The 24,554-nt window shown below is 35.9% G+C and overlaps 1 pseudogene; it reads right to left on the minus strand.

Moving 5' to 3' along the window:
* Positions 1-15,503: 15,503 nt before the first annotated feature.
* LOC114507883 lies at positions 15,504-16,887 on the minus strand (annotated as a pseudogene).
* Between the last annotated feature and the right edge of the window lie 7,667 nt (positions 16,888-24,554).

Genomic DNA, 24,554 nt, shown 5'->3' on the forward strand with positions numbered 1-24,554 from the left:
TGAGTCCCCAGATCATGGGAGATTTAGCAGGAGTGAGTCCACCAGGGGTGGGTGGTATTACAGTTTTGTGTATAAAACCAATTCATGCTTAATTATCTTCCCAGACATCTTTATTGTTCTTTAATAGAAATATCACTGCAAACTAATACAGATTTGCCTTAAAAGAAGAACTTAATGATTTATTAAATAAGGTTACTGAAATAAATTTTTAATCAGTTATGTATTTTTCCTATGAAATTAATAATTCTTTGGAAATCATTGGGGCTATATTGGAATCTGAAGTTTGCTGAAATATCTGGGATATGTTTGCTATGTACTGTGAAAGAAGAAAGAAAGAAGGAAAGAAAGAAAGAAAGAAAGAAAGAAAGAAAGAAAGAAAGAGAAAGAAAGAAAGAATATTCTAGTACTGTTTTATGTTGAAGAAATTAACTGTTATTTATTTGTTCATTTACTACAAAAAAAATCTGTCCTGAATTAAAAACAAATGAATTGTCAAGATAACAGGAGAGAGTGTGAGATAGAAGAGAAACAGTAGCAACAAGATTAGCAGAATTAGGTGTCAGAAAACTTGGTCCAAGTTCTAACTCTGCAACGCATGTAAATTATCTTTTCAATGATAAAACTAAGGTTTGGGTCAAATGGTCCCTATGGGTCCTTTAGGATCCATAGTAGCACTCAGGCTAAAATTCTTTAAATTGACAACAGTTTGATAATTCTTATTTAAATATGGAGAAAATAATCAAAGATATAGATATTTTACATAAAAATTTGCCTGGGAGACAAAATTCACTGGAAGTTTGTAAAAATGTTTCAGTAAACTATAAGGAATTGTGCACCAAAGAAATTTGGTTTTGTGACCATCTGTCACACCTCACTGCTCCCTGGCCCCATGCTGTGTAATTGTTTTAAAATTGACTCAGGAAAGATCACTACCTACTGTATTATCCATATCACTTCCTGTAGCACTGGGGTTTTTCTTGGAATGTTTCCATCTAAATACAGATCATACCTGGCCCTGATCTGTTTGCAAGTACTGATAGGGGCATAGCCTGGTATGTAGTGGCAATGGACCACAAATATGTAAAGCATTTTTTTCTGGTTGTTAAGTAGAGGGTGATTTAATCACTGTACTGGTCACTAATGTGTAACCAATGGGATTTCTTGAAAAACAATTTCCTTAATAGTTTCCTGGTAAATGAACTCACCAATTTCCAATTTGGATTGATTTTTGCCAGAAAGCCTCAACACTCAAGATCCTCTTGAATTTTTTTTTAAACGTGCTATGATAGACTGGAAAATTACAAATTGTTCAAATTCTGTGTACAGGAAGTACAAGTAAAGGAAAAAATGATGACCAGAATAAAGGAAGTATGTTAAATCAAATTTGGTAAATTGTGCTTGTTATTCCTGTAATATTGCTGATGTTTTGAGAGAAAGAAGCACATATCTTGGAGAGAAATCTGTAGTTCTATGGGAAGTATTTTTAGTATTTTTCATGTGTTTTAATTATTTATCTGCTTAGCAATATTTTCATGAGGCTTGCTAAGGTGAAGAGAATGTGCACCTTATTAATTGAAAATAATTCATATTTGCCACACAACCTTCTTTAAAATGATGTATTTAAATTAATTTGATACTTTGCTAAATTTTTGCTTATTGTGTAAAAGATATAGTTGTGTACAGCTTTCAAATATTTAGCATTCTCTTTTTATGAAGGAATAATTTTAAAAACCTAACAGAAAAAGCATCCTGATTTTTCAGTTTATTTTCTTAGAGATCAGGGTATCTTTCTCAGCTACCTTTTGGTTATATGATAGGAAATGGAGGAACCGAAGGACTTAGTTGTACAACCCATGGACCTGAACTAAGTGGAGAAGGAATGCTCGAGAGAGGGGACTGCAGGATGTAAGGGGCCAAAGGGGAGAAAAAACTGGGACAACTGTAATAGCATAATCAATAGAACATAGTTTTTAAGAAAGGAATTCTAGCAGGACAGAACATTATCAACAACCTTCACTGAAAGACCACCAAGAACACACTGAGTTTATTACTTGTTGCAGCAAGGGGAAAACTGTGGGACAAGGCCCAACTACACTATGAAGGGCAAGCTGCTTTATTCAAAGTCTACTGATCTCAATTTAAATAGTATCTGAAACAACACCTTTATAGTAACATATTTAACTTCTGTTTAACCAAACAACCTGCACCTACACAAGTTAATATTTAAAATTAATTCTCATAATGGGTAATCAGGTAATCATGGAGTGTCTTAGTAAGAGGGTGTTAAAAAGAATCCGTTGTCGAAATTTGGGCACTTTGGAGCATGGTTTGTTGGAGGGTTTAAGGAAGCAGCAGGGGTGAGGGTGGTGCTGTAAACTTGATGCTGGGGAAAAGTGGGACAATTTAAGAATTTTTATGATTGGTATCTCAATACATTTTATTTGTAGGAAGAAGAGACTAGAGTGAGAATAATGCTTTGATTGGCAAATAAGAGTGAGAAGTCACTCATTTTAGCCAGTATGAGAGGATATTTGGTATTTCTGCAGTCTGCACAGTGACCTTGTTTTTGACTAGACTTAGACAAAAATATTGAACTGGCTTGTTTTGTCTCAATTTATCATGGACTCAGAGTAACCTAGGCTGAGGCTTGTATTCTATGGGATTATTTTTGCTCAGTAGGAGACCTGCATGGCCTAGTGGTATTAGGTCTGATTCTGAAGGTCAGAGGCTATTCTTCTTCCTTTTTCTTTTCTTTTTTAATAGTAATGTGGCTCTTTCTGCTCTTTACTTCTAATTACCTGGGAGAAGTTGTTTTGTTTTGTTTTGTTTGTTGGATTCCCAAAATTGACGTACGAGAGTAGGAATATTTTGTATGTTATACGGAACCTGGTAAATGAAGGAAATATTTTGGTTTACATCTTCACCTTTCCTCTGTGTTCCTTCATCCAAAATTGCCCTCTAGGTATGGCCTATCATTGTGAATTCCTACCAGTACCAGTGCAAATAAGTCAATAACCATAGTGCTTAATTGAATAGATACAACTTTTTATGTAGTAGGTGCATTATTTGTTGCTAACTTAGCTTCACTGATACTCTCTCTAAGTGTTTTTACACTCAGACAAAAATTCCCTTCCATCTATGGCTCCCTGTTGAAGTTTGCCAACCGAAAGAACCCAAGTGTGACCTGCAATGCAGAAGAGACGCAACTGGACAGTTACACTCTAGAGGTGACTGCACAGCCACAGGATGCTCTCGGCATGTACTTGAGAGTGATGCACTTTGCTGCTGCAGGATGAGGGGACTAGTGGATGCTTTTCAGGTATTTTTGAGAACAGTAGTTTTTCTATGACTTTAAGAGCTACCTAGTTTTTGTGCTTCAAACCAGAGGAATTATTTAATATGGAATTTAGTGAAAAAATGAACAGAGAAAACAAAATATGCAGGAAAAAGTAAACTTCAAAAAAGAAATCATTAATATCTTTAGAGAGATTTTGTCTCTTCACTTTTGAGTAGCCAAGCTTTGCAGCCACATTTAAAAGGCAGGTGAGTGCCACTGAGGGAAGAGACCAGTGCACAATTCTAGGTCTGTGAGAACAGATGATATGCACACTAGGCTCAAGTGGAACCAAGAAAAGAGTGCACAAGACAGAGCCCCTTACAATGCATCAGTCATCACAGCCAGCAGATCCACTATGCGGCCCATGTGGGAGATGCGGCTACACAGAACACACTTCATGCTCTCCTCCATGGGTCTGAAATATAGAAATCTGGGGATATTCCTCACATGCACTGAAGAAGAACAAAGGAGTACATGCTGAGTATGAAACAGGGATATTCCCACACATGGTGATAAGCCTAGCATAGACTCTGAAGTTCCTTTATCTCTTGAGGAAGTTTTCCAGGTCCCAGGCCCATTCTTGTGTGGCCAAGTGGAGATCAAAAGACTGTGTGCAAACCAGAGTACTGTTTAAAAGGAACATCCAGATAGGAAAAGAGAGTAAGAGGGACATTTTAAAAGTCCAACATCCAAATAATGAGTTCCACAATAAAAGAAGAAAGGGAATCATCAAAGAAGCCTTTTAAGAAAAGTTTCAGTTAACTAAAGGGATTGTTTTCAGATTTAAAAAGCTTATCAAATGCCAGCACAGTGAATGAAAGTATATGTCCACCAATGTATTGCATAGTAAAAATTTTAAAACAGCTGGGAACAAATAGACAATCCTATATACCTCAAAAGGGGGAAAGAGTCACATATACACAACAATCTAGAATCAGTATGGCTTCTGACTTCTCAGTGGCAACATAGGGAGCTAGTAGACAATGAAGAAATAAATACAGTATTCATAAGGAAATTGCATATATACATAATATTATATGTATACATTAACTAGATGTCTAATTTATAAATGTATAGGTATGTATTTAGCGAAGTACCCAACACAGAACACTTAAAGAAGTATACAAACAATGAACTGAATTTCAAAACCTAAATATATGTTTATTTTACATTAATGCAATTCTCAAATAGAATGTTTATTATACATTAATATTATTCTCAAATAAAATGACAATGGATGGAGCATGTGAGCAGAATGTGGGAGATATAGTGGAAGCTGTTATTTTCTAAGGGAAATTATTATATATGCTACATCTATTCTACAGAAAATGATTATAGTCTTAAAACTTTACAGTTGTCCCAAAATTTAAATCAAAGAAAGAAAGCTCCCTGGCTGGCGTAGCTCAGTGGATTGAGCACGGGCTGGGAACCAAAGTGTCCCAGGTTCGATTCCCAGCCAGGTTACATTCCTGGGTTGCAGGCCATAACCCCCAGCAACCGCACATTGATGTTTCTCTCTCTCTCTCTCTCTCTCTCTCTCTCTCTCTCTCTCTCTCTCTCTCTCTCTCTCCCTCCCTTCCCTCCGTAAAAATAAATAAATAAAATCTTAAAAAAAAAAAAGAAAGAAAGCTGAAAAAGTGATTAAACTTAATATTGTTAAAATGTTTTTTAAAATGCTTGAATTCTTTAAAACAGTTTTCTAAAACAACTCTTTCCCAAACTGTTTTACATTATTCTATAGTCAAACTATCCCTCACAGATGATACACATCGGCATCTGAGACTGCTTGAAGATATGTCATAGCAGTTTTTATGTGACAAACTCCTTTACTTGATACCAGGCAGAGTAATTATCATTCAATATTAATACTTATTACTATTAATAACTTGTAAACTGCTTCAAACCAATGTAAAAAATGAATGACTTTTGGGAAAAGAAAGGGAGATGAATAAACATTAACTCCTTTAATAAACATTTTGCACCCAGAGATTTCCTATAGTTAAATTTGTCTACTGGCTTACACAAAAGAGGACTGTCTACATTCTAAGTTATGATCACATTTAGGATATTAGAATTATATATATATATATTTTTTTTTTACAAAAAAGTCTATTGTGTTGCTCTAGTTTGGACACTTGAAAGGCTTATTTTATTTTTTCATTACATTTTTGTTCAGGCTTCATTGCTTTGAAAAAATTATCTCTGTTTTTAGGATTTACAGTTAATAAACCAAATGCCCAGAGCAAACCATAAAATCAATCACTGTGAAGATCAAGAAAAATATATTTCCTGCTCTAGATTGTTAGTTTAGATCCAAACATGGAGTATGTGAATCAAAACATTGGAAATCCCATATATTTCTTGCAAGAATATCTGCTCTAGGGTAAATCTGAAGCCTGGGCAGGGAGCCTTTTTTGCAGAAAATATACAATAAGCCTTCCCTCTCTCTTTCCTCTATGCTGAGCAAATACTCTCTAAAAACTCATCCAGTCCAAATACCCACTCATTGTATTTAGTATAGAGCAAATGACACAAAGAAACAACAACAGCCACAACAAAGCACAGAGAGGGGGAAAAAACTGTTGTATCCAGAGAGAATGTGGAATTTACTTAATGAATCCCTAGGTGAGTCATGGTGTTAATGAAAACTGTTATAATGTAAGTCTTACAAATTTTGTCATACTATTGCTGCAGCTTAAGAGAGTTTCAAAATCTTTTCATTTAAAAATGTAATAGAAAAATCCCCACAAATATTTGCTAGTAGGCAGCATGAACCACAGATTCTTGTTAAGGCCCTGATGGTGTGGGGGAATTAAGGGGGGATGTGAGGTCTGCTTCTCCTTCTTACCTCTGAAAGTCTTTGTCTGACAGATGTGGTACCTACATTGGCCTTAGGCAAATATTGAAGTATGTCAGGTATATTTTCTCCTTGATTCTGTCCACTTCTGCCTCCTTGTGCTGTTTTTGTTCTCTTCTCCTTGAAAATCACAACTCCACAGAGTTTTGGAACTTCTGAACAGGGACACTGATTGTGATTTTTGACACTTGCTAATCCTGCACAGCCTACCGTATATGCAAAGAAACATTATCATCCCTAAAATGAAGATCCCCTGCAATCCCCACTCAAACTTTTAAATTCCTCCCCGTTTTTTTTCAGCAAACAGATTTGATCAAGTTTTACAATGGCTTTTTGTGTTATCCTTGTGTATTAGACTCTGATCAACAATAGCCAAAACCCAAGGGAATGTATCATATTGTCTTCTGTATTAGAGCAGGGTTGTCTCTGAGACGTTCAGCTGTCTAATGTCAGAGATTTTACCGTTTTCATCCTTGTATACCCCTTATTATCTCCAACAGTGTTTTGGGACTAGTAAGCACCCAAATAGATATATATGAAATTAATGTGAATTAAAATAATGAAATAATATCACCACAGAGATTTTAGAGGAAACAATGATCTTTTGACATCTGTCATTTAGATACATTTTGATACTTTTCAAACTATTCTTTGGCTGCTTTACTGGGCAATTGCAGATTGTCAGAATAGGCAAATGTGGTGTCTCATCTGCTTCAGTGATTGATTCACAGAAGCTTCCACGTGCCTATTAGTCCTCTCGCAACGTTTTGCGCCCCCTGTGCCTGTCAGCCCTGATTTTCTCCTTGACTTCATCCTGCTTCTTTGTTCCTTTTTTATGAAGTACATGAACTGCTTTCTGTACTCATTCTTTGTGGTGTTCCATTTATTTGCTTCTGGGAAATCCTGTGTTCATATGGCATCAGCAAAAAAAAAAAAAAAAAAAAGCACAATGAGGCAGACCACATGATAAATAGTTCTAAATAGTTCTGCAGTTAATGACATGTCTGATGTGAAGCATTCAATGTTATATTGTGTCATTTGTGAGGGCACGATCTCACGGGAAATTGCTACTCTGAACAACAGTTAATAAATATGAGTTCAGTGTTGGCTTCTGCCATAAAACTACCATCCCTTCAGGGTATCTGTTAACAGATTCGCTTTGGAGGACACTGTGGGAAGCACTGCGGAGGGAACCACTGCCTAAGTGGAGTTTGTCCTTGTTTTCCTTGGGAAAGAAGGATTTCCAGGAAGTTTGATAAGATTGCCATTTCCTGTTTCACTGTCATGACGAATTTAGGGAGATACCATCCCGGATGCAGGTGTCCAGGTCAAAGGGAATAAAAGGGAAGTTCAAAAGCACTCCTCCCACAGTTGCTGATCTTATATCTCCATTAGTTTCTCATGGGAAGTTCTGTGTGAGCATATGCTGGAAATTAGTCAAAGCCCAAATTTCATGCAACATAAATGAAATAGGAAAAAAAAAGAAAATGTCTCTCAAAATATTAAATACTGTCAAAAAAGTATGTAATACTATAAGTAGACATTACAATATTAAAATACTGTAATACTGTATTTTAATACTGTAATGTTCACTTAAAATATGTTGATTGGATATATCTCATGTTAAGTGTTCTACGCACACATAGACACACATGAGTGAGAGCCAGAGGAAACTTGGAGGTGATATGTATGTTTTCTATATCGATTGTGATAATGGTTTCTTGGGGGTGGGCCCAAACTCATCATTGTATAAATGAAATGTGTGCAGCTTCTCCGTATGCCAATTACAATTTGGTAAAGTTATTTTTTGACATTTATAAAGAAATGCAGAACAAAACTTTAGTTTTAAAATATTGATCTTTGAAATAATTTCAAACTTACTGAAAAGAAGCAAGAATGGTGCAAAGAACACCTGTGCACTATAAATCCACAGCATCTTTTAAAGTTTCATTTCAATCAAATCCTTTGTAATAAAAGCATCCAAGCCAGGGTTATACATGGACCCGATTTTCATATATTTCCAGTCAGCTTCATGCAGGAATTTTCTCAATCTTTGTTTGATTTCATGACCTCCATAGTTTTCTATACCACAGGACTGTCACTTTGCAGAATATTTGGCCTGTGGGAGCCCTTTAGGACTGACTTATGGATTCTTTCATAATACTTCCATTTTGCTTTGAGTTCTTTACTATCCCAACAAGATATTTCTGGCTAATATTATATTTGAGGGGAGGGGTTCTTAGCCCTGAAATCAGCTGTTTCTCTCTCAGTCTTGGGTCTTTTTTAGTGAAGAGTGGTATTTAAAAGTTGAGAGGTCAAAAGAATAGTAGGTGTGTTCATTATTAATGTAGTTCTATAGCCCTGGCTGGTGTGGCTCAGTGGACTGGGTGCTGGCCTATGAACCACAGGGCCACTGGTTCCATTCCCAGTCAGGGCACATGCCTGGGTTGCAGGCAAGGTCCCCATTAGGGGGCACATGAGAGGCAACCACACATTGGTGTTTCTCTCCCTCTCTTTCTCTCTTCCTTTCCCTCTTTCTAAAAATAAAAAAATAAATAAAATCTTTAAAAATTTTTAAAAATGCAGTGTTACAATGCTGAAGTCTTCTAATACTGGTACCTTCATTTTCTGTCAGTAAGAGACTTAGCCTTTTTATCTTTAATATATTTACATATTTGATAAATCCTCTGTGCATGGTTAATTTTCCAAGACTATAAGACTGCCCTAACCACCGTACTCACTGCCTCATTTCACATAAACTCTATGCTTGTCATCATTATTATAAATCTCTGCCTAATGTCTTAGAGGAGAAAGAGGAGAGGTGAGGTAAGTAAAAGATTAAATACAGGAGAGGAGAGAAGAAAAAATGTTCATATGACATCTACTTTTATACTATACATTAAAAAACTATAAAAATGTCATTGTCTCTTATTTGTCTAAGAAACATGTTATCAAAACTCCACCATTTTTCTGTAAATACAGCTTTCCATGATTCCATTATCTACCACTGGCAAGGTCTCAGAAATAATGACACATTCACTAGTCTTTAAAGACACATGATGAGCACACGCTCAGGTCTGATCAGTCAGTGAACTAAATATAAAAGGAATGCTTTATAAAGTGCCATTTAGATTCCAGTGTAATAGAGATGTAATGCATATGTCAAGTTATTGAGTTGTCAACTTAAATAGAAGTCAGTGTGCCATCCAGTAATTATTGCTATTTAGGCCTAAGGCATTAGTGCTAATATTAGCATGTGAGTGTTAAGTATGCAGAGTACAAAAGGGAAAAGATGAGATTATATGAAGTAAACCCTAAAGAGCTCATTATGTTACCAAAGACCACAATCTATCCTTTAAATACGTGCAGATATTTTAAAACCAGGAAAATTCTTATAAGAATATAGGCCCCACTTTGGGGGAAAAAAGACAACCAGGTGCAAACATTTACCTGTAATTTCAGAAAAAATTTAGTAAATTATCATTATTCTACATAGGTAAATTGCTTGTGAAAATCATCAGGAGTCTATTTGATATTAAATTTGGTGGTTCACAATCTAGTTGCAATGATTTATTGACTGATATTTGAGAACTTGGTTTTTTGAAAAACCCCTGGAATAGAGCTTTATATTTAACTAGTATTTAAAACCTAAAATTCAGCCCTATCAAACTCTCCTACAGCCCTACACCTGCAAATTAAGTTCATGGTTTTTGTACATTATGTACGTTTTTATCTACACATATGCAAAATAAATATAGTCTCTCTTAAAAGTAGTGTAATTTAAAAGTACAGTCATTTGTAAGGTCACTGCTTCAAAGTGATTCAAACCTGCTATTTGTGTATTTCACATATAAGAAGTCCATGAAAGGGAAAGAGAATTAAAGAACACACAGTCTGCAATCCCTTTCTGGCCCATTCCTGAAGACTGTTAAGTAATAAAAGGATCCATGTGAACATTAAGATAAAATCAAGCAGGACCAACACTGTCTTTCCTAATTCCTTATGCAGACAACAGAGTCAGCAGAAAGACTGGACTATTTCCAAGTCCTTTTAAAGCACACTCTCTAAAGCAGAAGGCATCTTGACATGAGCAGACACTCGCACACACAGGCCAGCACCCCAACCCAGCCTGAATTTTATACTGATAGATTAAAACCACACAGTGCAGAGCCACATTCTTTCAAAGGAGAGATTCTATGTATTGAACAGTAAGCAACACAAGAGGAAGAACAAGAAGGCAGACCCAGACTGTAAGCAGTCAGATGCTGTTAGACTTCCTCCTTGGACATTGTCCATGTTAGTGCATTGTCTCTACCAGCTCACATCTTTCCCTTCCTTCGAGGTTCAACTCAAACATTTTCTCCTCCAGGAGACCTCCCCTTTCGGCACCTCCCAAGGTTGTACTAAGCACCATTTTTTTTTTTGTTTTAAAATAGCATTTTGAGTATATGCTTCTTTGGGAATGTCTATCACTTCCATTTAAATGCATGTCTCTTTCACTAGACTATAAATTCCACCAGTGCCGAGTCAGCATTTTGTTTTTCTCCCCAATGCCTTGCACGTGAAAAATGGCTAGGCTGAAGATCAGATTTAAGGCTGTAGCTTTTCCCCTGGTCTTTATTGAAAAAAGGCCAAGTTTAGCTAGTTTCTCTTCCTTAGAGAAGTAGCGGGAAATTAAAATCCATCGTCATTTTTATTGCTTTCCCTCCTATTCTTATATAAAAACACTAAACCACATAAAAAGGACAAAAGAAGTTGTAACTACAAGTTTGAACTTAATTGGGGAGTGTAATTTGGAGATTTTTTTAAAGAAAAAAAACTCAGAAGTTTTCCTCAGGCAATCTCTCCCTACTGATTTCCTGGTATTTAAAACTATTTGTGTAGCAATAGATACATTTGTTCATTCCACATCATTAAAAAGATGGTTAAGATACGCAAGATTAAAATGCAAATAACTTTGGATAAATAGCCAGGTTATGGTTACTTTACTTCTGTTTGATGTAAACTTGTGTGGTAGTATGTGAGTTTCAGTTTGGATGGGGAAGATGAGGTTGAAGTAGATCTGCCTTTTTAAAGGAAGAAATGTTTTCACGAAGAAGAAGTTAGGATGAAGCCAGAGGCGCTTTGGCCTGGTCATGTTTAATCTTAGCTGAGTCAGGATAGAGCAACATTATGGTCAGAAATATTTCTTAGTTTTCATTAGTTTTCAGTACTAGAGTCTATGAGGGCTAGAGAACGTATATTTAAGATCCATCACATTAATAGAATGCCTACAATTTTTATATTATTTTTTTCTAATCTTATTTTATCCCATTGCTATATAACATTTTCTTTAACTGAAAACCCAAACGTACAAATTAATAGTCATTAATAGACACTCTTTGTTTTACAGTTTATCTCAGATGGGTTATATAATAAATCTTTGGTGCTTTTACCTAACACTTCTTTTGCTGTAAAAATATTTTTGTTTTTTCATAACCTTAAATTTGGTTAACAAATGTCTCAGGATTTTGTGTATTCATTAGATTGATCTTAATCACCTTTTAGTGTCTTATGTTGTGTTTTGTTATAAAAATCATGCTGATGTTATAAAATAAAAAGAACAAATTTCTCTATGCCTGGGAAAGCTTTAATAACATTGTAATTTTTTAAAAGCTCAATGACCTTTTTTCGATAATAGTGCTGTACTTATGGCACATTTCCTTTTTGGTTATTACTAGATTGAAGATTGTTTTTTGTTTTTTTTGTGTTTGTTTTTGCTGTGTTTTGTTTTCTTTTTCACCTTGGGACAGTTTTGATAATTTCTACCTTGCTACAAATCATGTTTTCCCAGTGTTTCAGGTTCATTACCATAGTAGCATTCAGTCATCTCAACATTTTCAAGTCTTTTATTTAACAATGTTTAGACATTTTTTATTTTATATATGTTTTCTCCCTTTCTTGCCCTTATTTGACCTTGAAAATAATTATCTATCTGTTTTACTGGTATTTTTGCAAAACTATGTTTCAGATTTCCTTATTCTTTTATTCTATTTCTATTTCCATTTCATTAATTTTAGACATCTTTTAAAATGTTTTCTAATTTTAACAATGAAATTTGAAAAAAATATCATTTAAGTATTTAAAAACAAAACAATTATTATTTTTCATAATTTTCTTTGGAATGTGATATCTAATATTTAAAGGTTTAATCATCATGTCTAAGATACTTTAGATCATCTTTTATATAACTTATAGAATTAAAAATATGTGTATCAAATATTCTATAAGTCAATGAACAATAACAGAAAAGTTAATCATGAACCTAATCTAGAATTATTCCCTTTCCATGACTCCCTCATGAAAACACCATGTCTCGTTCCCTCCCCACCCCCAAATCATACACAGATCATACTAGTATGGTATTAAATTATTTACTTTGGAATTAATGTAACTCTAATTTGCATAATGTTCTTTCCTTTATGCCATTGTAATTAAAATTATACTGGTATTTAGAAAATTTATTGAGATATAATTTAAATGTTATAAAATTTAATTCTTGTAGATATACAATTCAATAATTTTTAGTTAAATGATAGAATTGTACATCACCACATCCAAATTTAAAATAAGTTATACAAATATTCCTTCAAACCTTTTTGCTGTCAATCTTTTTTCTCATCTTCAGTCTCAGGATACTGTAGATCTCATTTTTCCTGGTATATTCCTAGGAGTGGGATTGCTGGGTCATATGTAAGATTACATTTAACTTTTTAAGTAACTATGAAACTGTTTCTCCAAATCAGTTCTACCATATTTCTGTATGCTCGCCAGCACTTGTTATTGTTGGCCTTTTAATATAACCATATAATTTGATTTTGATTTTCATAGTACTAATGACTAATGATGTTGTGCACCTTTTCGTGTGCTTATTAGCCACTAATGTGTTTTCTTTGGTGAAATGCCTGTTCAAGTCTTTTAAGAATTTTTAAAAATTCAGTTGTTTGTCTTCATATAATTGAGTATAAAGAGGTTTGTGTGTGTGTGTGTGTGTATACACACACAAATATCTATCTATCTATCTATATCTCAAGGATTTTGTAAAATATATAATTTGAAAATATTTTCTCCCTGTCTGTGACCAGTCTTTTCATTTTTATTAATGAAGTCTTTTACACATAAAGTTTTTACCTTTGAGGAAATCTCACTTATTCTTTTTTAATGTAGATTATGCCTTTATTGTTGTATCTAAGGATTATTTGCTTACACAAAGTCACAAAGATTTTTTTCCTCTATTTTGTTTCTAGAAGTTTTACAGTTTAAGCTCTGAATTTTAAGCCTATGATCCATTTTAACTTCATTTGGGGTGATGATGTGAATTAAAGTTGAAAGTTGTTTTTTTTTTCATATGAATATCCAACTGTCCAACTATCATTTGGTAAAAAAGACAACTCATTTCCCATTGAGTACTCTTGGCAACTTTGTCAAAGATCATTTAACCATATAATAAGAATATATTTCTGGACTCTCAGTTCTATTGATCTGTCTGCCTTTCCTTAAGCCAATGCTCCATTTTAAGTGCAAACTACAGAGTAGGGCAAGAGTAGGTTCACAGCTGTGAGTACATGAAATAGAGAGTTTATACTTGTATTATTATTTATCATTGTATTATTTTTGGTACAAGCAACTATAAACCTACGTTTGTTCAACCCTGTATATTATATTTTAAAGAGAAAAAGATATAGACCTTGGAGAGAAAATATTTATATATTTTCTTACTGTACTTTGGTTCTTCAGTAGAAATTAGGGGAGATATTAGTCAATTTTGTAAATTTCTTTTAGAGGATTATAGTCATAATCTCATAATCAATAATAAATTAATAAAATTTGGATTTGGTTAGCTAAGTAGAATTTAGTAAATGACATACATTTGTTTTTATTTATATACATATATGACAAATATTTAGGGAGTATCTGTTAATTACCAAGCACTGTGCTAAGGTTTCAACACCCCATTGTCTTTTTTGAATTGAATTTATTGGGGTGACATTGGTTAATAAAAACTAAACAGGGTTCAAGTGTACAACTCTATAACACATCATCTGCATACTGTATTATGTACCCTTACCTAAAGTCAAGTCTCTTTCTGTGGCCTTTTATATTCCCTTTTTCCTCTGGCAATCACCTCCACCTCTTCCATCCCCCTTTCTCTCCCGGCAATCACCACACAGTTGTCTCTGCTTGTTTTTGTGGGGTTTTTTTTTGTCTGTTTGCTTTGTTTAATCCCTTCACTAAGCCCTTCAACCCGCCACCCCTCTGACAGCTATCAGTCTGTTCTCTGTATCTATCAGTCTATTTTTATTTTGTTTGTTAGTTTATTTAATTAATTAGATTCCACATATAAATAAAATCATATGGTACTTGTCTTTCTCTGGCTGGCTTATTTCACTTAGCATAATACTCGTCTATCCATGCTGTCTCAAAAGGTAAGATTTCCCTCTTTTGATGCCCTAGTAGTGTTCCATTGTAGCACAGCTTTTTTATGTACTCATTGACTGATGGGCATTTGGGCTACCTCCAAATCTTGGCTATTGTAAATAATACTGCAATGAACATAGGGGTGCACATATTCTTTTAAATCACCGTTCCTGGTTTCTTCAAATATATTCCCACAAATGTGATTGCTGGGTCAAAAGGGAGTTAGTTAAATTTTTAATTTTATAAGGAAACGCTATACTGTTTTCCATAGTAGCTGCACCTGTCTGCATTCCCACCAACAGTGCATGAGGGTTCCCTTTTCTCCACATCCTTGTCAACACATGTTGTTTGTTGATTTTTTGATGATAGCCTTCTGAGAGATATGAGGAGATAGCTCAATATGATTTTGATTTTCATTTCTCTAATGATTAATGACATTGAGCATTTTTGCATATGTCTGATGTCTACCTGTATGTCCTCTTTGGAGAAGTGTCTATTGAGGTCCTCTGCTCAATTTTCAATTGGATTGTTTGTTTTCTTGGTGTTGAGTTTATATGTTTTTATATATTTTGGAAATTAACCCTATGTCAGAGGTAACATTGACAAATGTATTCTTTCACTCAGTGGGTTGTGTTTTCATTTTATTGATGGTTTCCTTTGCTGTTGAAAAGCTTTTGAGTTTGATGTAATCCAATTTGCTTATTTTTTCTTTTTTTCCTTTGCCTGAGTAGATATATCAGAAAAAAATATTACTACAAGAAATGTGTGAGATTTTACTGCCTGTGTAATCATCTAAGATTTTTATTATTTCATGACTTACAGTTAAGTCTTTTTTTGTTATAAGAATCTGAGCAGCTTTTGGCTACACTTGTATCCCAGGTGACACCACTAGCACTGTTAACAAATAGGACTAACAGTGTGGTAGCTACATGGGCTCAAAGAGGTCATTAACAAGCATTATAGGTAATTTGCAGTATAGCTGGTTGAGATACTTCAAGTAGCTAACTTTTCTTTTGAGAAGTAAAAAAGTAATCAGCAAGTAAGAACAGACCTTCAGTTCATTCAAAAGTCAGCATCCAGGGTGAACGAGTTCTCTGTGGGACTGGACATCACTCCCATCCTCTGATACTCACCTACTCTCTTCTCAGAGAAGTTGGTCTTCCCTTCCAGTGAAATGTTCTCCATGAAGTCAAATGGGTTTTCTGCTCAGAAAGCTTTGCTGAAACCCAGCTTCAGCAGGAGTCTGTCAGCCATGAATTGTATGTACTGCTTCATCAAAGCACAATTCATCCCAATGAGTTTCATTGGCAAGGCCTTGGTGAGGAACCCCTCTTCAGTCCTGATGGCATTGATGATGATCTCCTTCATTCTCTGCTCAGGTGTTTGGACATTATCAAGCAGGCAAAGTCACAGTGCAAGCCCTCATCTCTGCTAATAAGTTTGTTGGAAAATGTGAGGCCAGGTATCAGCCCTTGCTTCTTGAGCCAGAATATCGATGCGAAAGATCCAGAAAAGAAGATTCCTTCCACTGCAGCAAAAACCACAACATGTTCTCTCTAGGTGGCCTCTTTGTCCCCAATCCAGGCCTGGGCCCAGTCTGCCTTCTTCTTGACACAAAGCCTCATTTCAATGGCATTGAACAGGAAGTCCCTCTCCTTAGAATCTTTAATGTAAGTGTCAGTGAGGAGGCTATACATCTCAGAATGTATGTTTTCCATGGCAATCTGGAAGACATAGAAGCAGTGGGCTTCCATGATCTGAACCCATGATCTGAACCTCTTGGCTAAACCGCACCACCAAGTTTTCATTCATGATGCCGTCGCTTGCTGCAAAGAATGCCAGAGTGTGTGAAATGAATTACCTCTCCTAGGGCTTCAGGGCCTCCCAGTGCAGCAGGTCCTTGGAAAGATCCACCTCCTCCGCTGTCCAAAAGGAAGCTTCAGCCTTCTTGTACACCTGCCAGATGTCATGGTACTTGATGGGGAAGATGACAAAACTGCAGGGGTTCTCTCTCAGCTGGGATTCATCCTGCCCACCAAGGGCTGGTGCCTTTGTTTTTGGCTGGCCTAGCTCTTGGAAGATCCTGGGGGCGGTCTTGCTGGACAGCATGTAGGTGTCACTGAGGGCTGGTGGCATGTTCTCCTTGTCTGCCAGGCTGAGCCCCCTGAGGGGGTGAGAGCTGCAGCTGCTGTGGGTCCGGTAGAATGGTGAGTGGGCAGCAAACAGAAATCATGGCTGTGGCGCCTGGTGGGTTCTCCAGCTGAGGCTATGGCAGTGGGTCACATTTAAGACTTTAATCCATTTGAGTTTATTCCTGTGTATGGGATCTGAAGATGGTTCAGTTTCCTTTTTTTTTGTTTTGTTTTGTTTTGTTTGTGTGCATCTGTCCAATTTTCCCATTATTGAATACACTGTTTTTACCCCACTGTAAGTTCTTGTCTCCTTTGTCAAATGCTAATTGACCATAAATGCATGGATTTATTTCTGGGCTCTCTATTCTGGTCCATTGATCTATATACCTGTTTTTATACTAATACTATGGTATTTTGATTAATATGGCCTTGTAGTACACGGTAGTGTGATTTTTGTTCTTTTTCAAGTATGCTGAGGCTATTCTGGTTATTTGTGATTCCATATCAAGTTTTGGAATATTTTTTCTAGTTCTGTAAATATGCCATTGGTATTTTAATAGGAATTGTATTGAATCATAGATTGCTTTGGATGTAATGGACATTTTTTTTTTTTTAGAGAGAGGGAAGGGAAGGAGATAGAGAGAGAGAAACATCAATGTGAGGTTGCTGGGGGTTATGGCCTGCAACCCAGGAATGTATCCTGGCTGGGAATCAAACCTGGGACACTTTGGTTCCCAGCCCGCACTCAATCCACTGAGCTACGCCAGCCAGGTAATGGACATTTTAATGATGTTAATTCTTCCCATCTGTGAACACAGTATATGTTTCTACTTATTTGTATCTTCTTCACTTTCTTTCTTCAGTATCCTATAATTTTCCAAGTACAGATCTTTTACCTACTTAGTTAAATTTATTCTTAGTTACCTTACTTTTTGTTGTTGTTGCTATTGTCAATGGGATTGTTTTCTTAGTTTCTATTTCTGGTAGTTCATTATTTGTGTGAAAAATACCACGAGTTTCTGGATATTAATTTTGTGTCCTGATACTTTACTGAGTTCATTGATCAAATCTAGTAGTTTTTTAGTGGAGTCCTTAGGCCTTGCTATATACAGTATTGTGTCATCTGCGAATAATGAAAATTTTACTTCTTTACAATTTGGATGCCTTTTATTTCTTCTACTAGTCTGACTGCTGTGGCTAGGATTTCCAGCACTATTTTGAATAAGAGTGGAGAAGTAGACATCCCTATCTTGTCAATGATCTTAAAAGAAATACTTTTAGTTTTTTGCCCATTGAATATGATGTTGGTTGTGAGTTTGTCATATATGGCCTTTATTATATTGAGGTATGATGTCTATATTCCCACTTTGATGAGATCTTTTATCAGGAATGGACTGTGGGTTTTATCAAATTCTTCTTCTGCATCTATTGATATGGTCATGTGATTTTCATCCTTCATCTTTATATGGTGAAAAACCTGTATTTATTTGTGAGTATTGTACCAGCCTTGCCTCCCTATATTAAACTCCACTTGATCATGGTATATGATTTTTTAATGTATTTCTGGATTCAGTTTGCTAATATTTTGTTGAAGATTTTACATTTATGTTCCTTGTGGATATTGGCCTATAATTGTGGGGTTTTTTTTTTAGTATCTTTATCTAGTTTTTCAATTAGGATAATGATGGTCCTATAAAAAGAGCTTGGGAGTCTTTTCTTGAATTTTTTGGAACAGTTTAAAAAGTGTAGGTGTTAGTTCTTTTCTGAATGTTTGGTAAATTTGCCTCTGAATGTATCTAATCCAGAACTTTGTTTTCTGGTTGACTTTTGATTACTACTTCTTCTTTCTTTCTTTTTTTTCATTGTCCTATTAGAATTGTCCCAATTTTCTCCCATTGCTCCCTACAAAACCCCTTCCCCAATTCCACAGGCAATCATCACCCTGTTGTCCATGTCCATGGGTCATTTATACTTGTCCGTTAGGTAGGCCCTTCCCCTTTTTCCCCCTCTTGCCCCCCACCCCTCTGGTCCCTGCCAGTTTGTCCCTTGTTTCCATGCCTCTGCTTCTATATTGCTTGTTTGTTTTATTCATTAGGTTCCTGTTATAAGTGAGATCATATGATGTTTGCCTTCTACCAGTGGCTTATTTCACTTAGCACAATACTCTCCAGTTCCATCCATGCTGTCACGAGGGGTAAGAGTTTCTTTATTGGTCTATTTGTATTTTCTGATTATTTCTGATTCATTTTGGAAGGTTGTATGTTTCTAAGCATTTATCCATTTCACCCAGTTGTCCAATTTGTTGGCATGAAGTTGTTCATAATATATCTTATAATCATATTTCTTTGGTGTCAGTTGTTACTTCTTCTTTTTCATTTCTGATTTTGTTTATTTGGATTCTCTCTTCTTTGGGGGGATGAGTCTGGTTGAAGTTTTGTCAATCTTGTTTATCACTTCAAAAACCAGCTTTTGGTTTCATTTATTTATTCATTTATTTATTTTCTCTCTATGTAATTTATTTCTGCTCTAATCCCTAGTATTTCCTTCCTTCTACTTACCCAGGGCTTGGTTTATTGTTCCTTTTCTAGTTCTTTTGGGTGTAGGATTAGATTGTTTATTTGAAAGTTTTCTTTTTTCTTTCTATCTTTCTTTTTTTTATTTTTGTGGGACTGACATGCTATGCATTTCCTTCTTAAGACTGCCTTTGCTGTATCTCATAGACTTTGGGTTTTCTGTTTGTTTTCATTTGTCTCAAGATAACTTTTGATTTCTTCCTTGATCTCATTGTTGACTCATTTGCTGTTTAGTAACATGTTATTTAGCCTCTGTGTATTTGAGTGATTTTCAGTTTTTTTCATTATAATTGATTTCTAGCTCCATACTATTGTGGTTGAAGAAGATGCTTGATATGGTTTCAATCCTTTTGAATTTATTAAGACTTATCTTGTGTTCTATCATGTGGTTTATCTTAGAGAATGACCTATGTGTAATTGAAAAGAAGTTGTATTCTAATGCTTCGGGGTAAAATGTTCTGTAAATATTAATTAAATCCATCTGCACCAGTGTGTTGTTGAAGGTTAGTTTTGCCTTGTTGATTTTTTATTTGGAAGATCTATTCATTGATGTCAGTGGTGTGTTAAAATACCCTACTATGATTGTATAAATGTTGACTTCTCCCTTTATATTCATGAAGATTTTCTTTATGTATTTCAAGGATGAGAGGCATGTGTGGGTGGGGTGAAAATAGAGACAACTGTACTTGAACAATAATAAAAAAACAGTAACAGGAATAGGGAACTTCTTTGAAATTACCAAAGAACCAATTAGTATAACATTTATTTTAGAAAGAATATTATTAGAGTTTCATTCAAAAACCAAAGAAAAAAAAAGCATCATATGAGAATCTGGATTTAAATCCCAGCTCTCCCACCTAATATGGGAAAAAATCACTTTACTTCTGTTAGCTTTTTTTTCTTTAACTTTGTTTTTAACATCCATAAGGTAAAGACAATACTTAACTCACAGTTGTTGACAGGAATAAAAATGTGTAAAAAAAAGATTTTCTTTATATATTTATGTGCTCTTATGTTGGGTGCATATATGTTTACAAGGGTTATAACCTCTTGTAGAGTTGATCTCTTTAGTATTATGTAATGTCCTTCTTTGTCTCTTGTTATGGCCCTTGTTTTCAAGATTATTTTGTCTGATATAAGTATCGCTATACCATCTTTTTTGTTTGTTTGTTTGTTTTCATTTACATTAAATATCTTTTTTCATGTCTTTACTTTCAGTCTGTGTGTATCTTTTGTTCTGATGTGGGTCTCTTATAGACAGCATACATGTGGGTCTTGTTTTCCTATTTATTCAGCTACATTATATCTTTTGATTGGAGCATTTAAAATAATTGTCAGGTATTATTTGTCATTTTATTTTTTATACCTATAGTCCTATCTCCCTCTCATTTTTTCTTTTTTTCTTAATCTTAATGAAGACCCTTTAACATTTCTTGGAATACTGGTTCTATTGTAATAAACTCCTCTAGCCTCCCTCCCCACTGCCCCCCCACAGGAAGCTCTTTATTTAGCCTTCAGTTTTAAATGATGCTTGTTTGGTAAAGCAATCTTGTTTTTAGGTTCTTGCTTTTCTTTTTTTTTAAAGATATTATTTATTTATTTTTAGAGAGAGAATGGAGGGAGAAAGAAAGAGAGAGAGAGAGAAACATCAATGTGTGGTTGCTGGGGACCATGGCCTGCAACCCAGGCATGCACCCTGACTGGGAATGGAACCTGCAACACTTTGGTTCGCAGCCCATGCTCAATCCACTGAGCTATGCCAGCCAGGGCAGGTTCTTGCTTTTCATCACTTTGAATATTTTATGCCAATTCTTAATAGTCAGAAGTGTTTCTATTGAGAAGTCAGTGGACAGTTTTATAGAACGTTATTTTTTGTAGGTAACTAACTATCTTTTTCTTGCTACTCTTAAGATTCTCTTTATTTTTAACCTGTACCTTTAATTATGATGTGTCTCAGTGTGGGCCTCTTTGGGTTCATCTCTTATCCTTCTAATACCCCTATAATACTGATGTTGTTATATCTGATGTTGTCCCAGAGATTCCTTAGACTTTTCTCACTTTTTAAAATTATTTTCTCTGTTTGAATGCTTTCGGTTGTTATCTTGTCCTCTAAATTACTGATTTGATCATCTGCTTTATCTAACCTGCTGTTGATTCCTTCAAGTGTATTCTTCCTTTTAAATATTGTATTCTTTATTTCTGATTGCCAACTGACTACAAGGATAGACTTAGATTGCTGTGCAGAGGCACTGTGCAGCATCTGGTCCCCAAGGCAGAATTGTTCCAGGCGGGCTCTGATGCCTGCTGGAATCCTCCTTTGGGTGCTTGGTTTATGTGGCTGGTCGGGTTGAGCTCTGGTGTGGTCTGAAGCCCAGCACTGGTTGTGTTGTTTCTGGATCCACTTGGGTGGGGCTCTGGTGCAGGTTGATGTGAGACTTTGTATGTAGCTGGCCTTGGGCTATCTGTCTGAAGCTACCACACTATTAACTATTTGTGACTGTGGCTACTGGGCTTGAGTGTGCATATAAGGTGCCACGCACAAAGGTTAGCTTTCTCTACCTCTAAGATGGGGCAGATCAATCAAAGGTCCAAATTTCCCTGAGGTCCATCTTTACCTGTCAGTTACTGCATCACCTCCTAAGATCTAGGTCCACAACTGTAGAGTGGACCTAGACTGGCCATAACCCACACACCTCTCCACAAGGCATGAGCTTGGTGGTGCGGGGTGACTGGGGTCAGGAGGATGGGATTTGTGTGTCTCCTGAATGGGGATAACTCAGTAAGGCACTCAGTGGGAGGAAAGTGGTTCCTACTCCAGAACCATATCACTCAGTCCCCTACCCTAGCTCCCCAGAAGGAGTTCTCTGCAGGTTCTGGTTGGGTGCAACCAGCCGGCCCCACTGTAGGAGCAAGCTGTCCAGAGCCACTAAGACTCAGGTCTTGGGAGGACAGATCAAAAGAGTCTTCTATTGAGAATGGTGCTGACTGAGCCTGCGGGGGTGGGGGGGAGGAGGAAATCCCTTACATACTTGCTCCACAGCTGCACAACCCCAACCCAATGTCTGCCTGAGACCAGGACAACAGCCTCCAAGGGAGACATGCTCTGAAGGCCCCAGCTCTGAGCAGCACTCCCTTCTCCCTATAGAACTGAGCAGCACAGAGCCACTGGGAGTTGGGGGGACAGATCAAAAAGTCTCTAGCTGTGGGTGGTGCTGGCTGAGTCTGCAAGATGGGGATAAGATTGGCCTCCATCCCAAGCCATACAGTTCAGTGAGCTTCCCCAGAAAAAGAGCAAAGCAATATCCCTGTTGAGTGCAACAACAGACCTTTCTGCAGGACTTGAGCTTGGTGGGGTGTTGCCAGTAGTTGGAGTTCTGGGTTAGTGTACTCCCTGGGGTGGTACTATAAGAGTAGGAGTGCTGGGTCTTAAGAAGATAGCAGCTAAGGGGGGTATAGGATAGGGACCCAGCATAGGAAGTCTGTGGCTGACCCTCCAGAGCTCTCCTTGAGGCCATGTCATCAAGATCTTCTTTTTATGACTCCCAAATGCCCTGAGTTGCCTTTCATCTATCAGAGCCTCAGGTGAGAGCAATATCCTGTGCACTGGCTCTTTAAGAGGGCACCTGGATTTTTAGTAGACTCCCTCCTCTTCCAGGCAGACAGAGTCTCTGCTCCTTTTCACTGCCAGATGCTATGCAGTCTCCTCTTCCTGGCTATGGTGCTCTGGGTTGGGATCCCAGTGTGGAATTGAGAACCCATGTTCTTCCGGGGGCCTGCTTTGTAGCTGAGTTATCCCTCTGGCTTCTCAGTCACCACATGTGAGTGCAGAGACCAGGCTCTATGTCTTTGCCCTTCTTACCAGTCTCTATGTGGTATCTTCTGTAATTCCTTAGTCATTACACTCCTGTTCAACTGTCCTTCAGTTGGTTGTTCAGGTTGATTTCTCTATAATTTAGCTGTAAATCTGGTTTAGTGCTGGGAAGATGTGAATGTAACTTTCACCTACTTCACAGCCATTTTGGAATTTTTTTTATTTTTGAAATACAGTTTTCAAAAATTTTTGTAATCTGATAGCATATTCTTAAAATTTGTTTTTTTTTTCTTTTTCAAAATAGTTTTGGCTACTCTCAGGTACTCTAAATCTCCATAAAAAATTTAGGATCTAGTTTGCTGTTTTCTACAAGGGAAAAAAGAACTACTGGGATTTTGACGGGTATTATACTATACTGATCTGTAGAAAAGGGAGCTAAATCTGTGAACAAATTTTGCCTTTTATGGCTTTATTGAAATATATTTTTTGTTAAAGATAAAAATATATCTTGTGAATCTGAAAAACTTAATTATAAACAATTTCATTAAGAAATGATCTATGGTTTTATCCTTTGATTTGTAAAATTCTAAAATTTTACTTATCTCTCCAGGTATCCAACCTTATATCAGAAATAGAACACAGTGCTATTCAAAGAACACTGATCTGAATTAATTATTAATCTTAATTCTGCTACTCTTTTTCTGCAAGTTGAGCAAAGATAATTTTTCTGGGCTCTAGCTTTACCATCTAAAATAAGGCCTTTTGTTTTAATATTTTATGAAAAATAATATTTCATGCTAATTTTTCAGAATGGTTCTATCACTTCTATTGATGAGCATAATAAGCCACATTGACCCAGTTACTATCATTGTAGTTTGTGTGTGTGTACTTCAAGAAATCCTTAACGTTTTACTGTGAGCCAAGCAATGTTTTCTGTGGTAGAAATTATTGCATCAACAGAGTTGAAGGTAATACATCCTAAATAGATAGGTATACAGATGGATAGATGGTAGATAGATGATAGATAGATAAATGATAGGTAGATAAAAGAGGCTGCTTTGATCTGTTCTTCATTAAAACAATGTTTACCTCTGTTTTTATTTTATATGAGGTTTAAATGTTTCAATTGTACTTAGTTCTTATTTTGCTTATTTGTTTCTTATACTAGTTTTAGAAAGGCACTTAATTAGAATCTAAAACTTAAATTGTTTTTTTGCCATAGAATTAGCAAACTGACAATAAAAACAACAGCAAAATAAAAACAACAGTTATTTTTATAACATCAAACTTACCTAAAATGTCATGATGTGATATAATACAAAAAAACAGGAGACCAACTGCTGGAGATTTTGGCTTAATTCATGAATTTGCCGCTTACTAGGTTTAT

Source organism: Phyllostomus discolor, chromosome 10, assembly GCF_004126475.2.
Source record: "Phyllostomus discolor isolate MPI-MPIP mPhyDis1 chromosome 10, mPhyDis1.pri.v3, whole genome shotgun sequence".
Lineage (NCBI taxonomy): Eukaryota > Metazoa > Chordata > Mammalia > Chiroptera > Phyllostomidae > Phyllostomus > Phyllostomus discolor.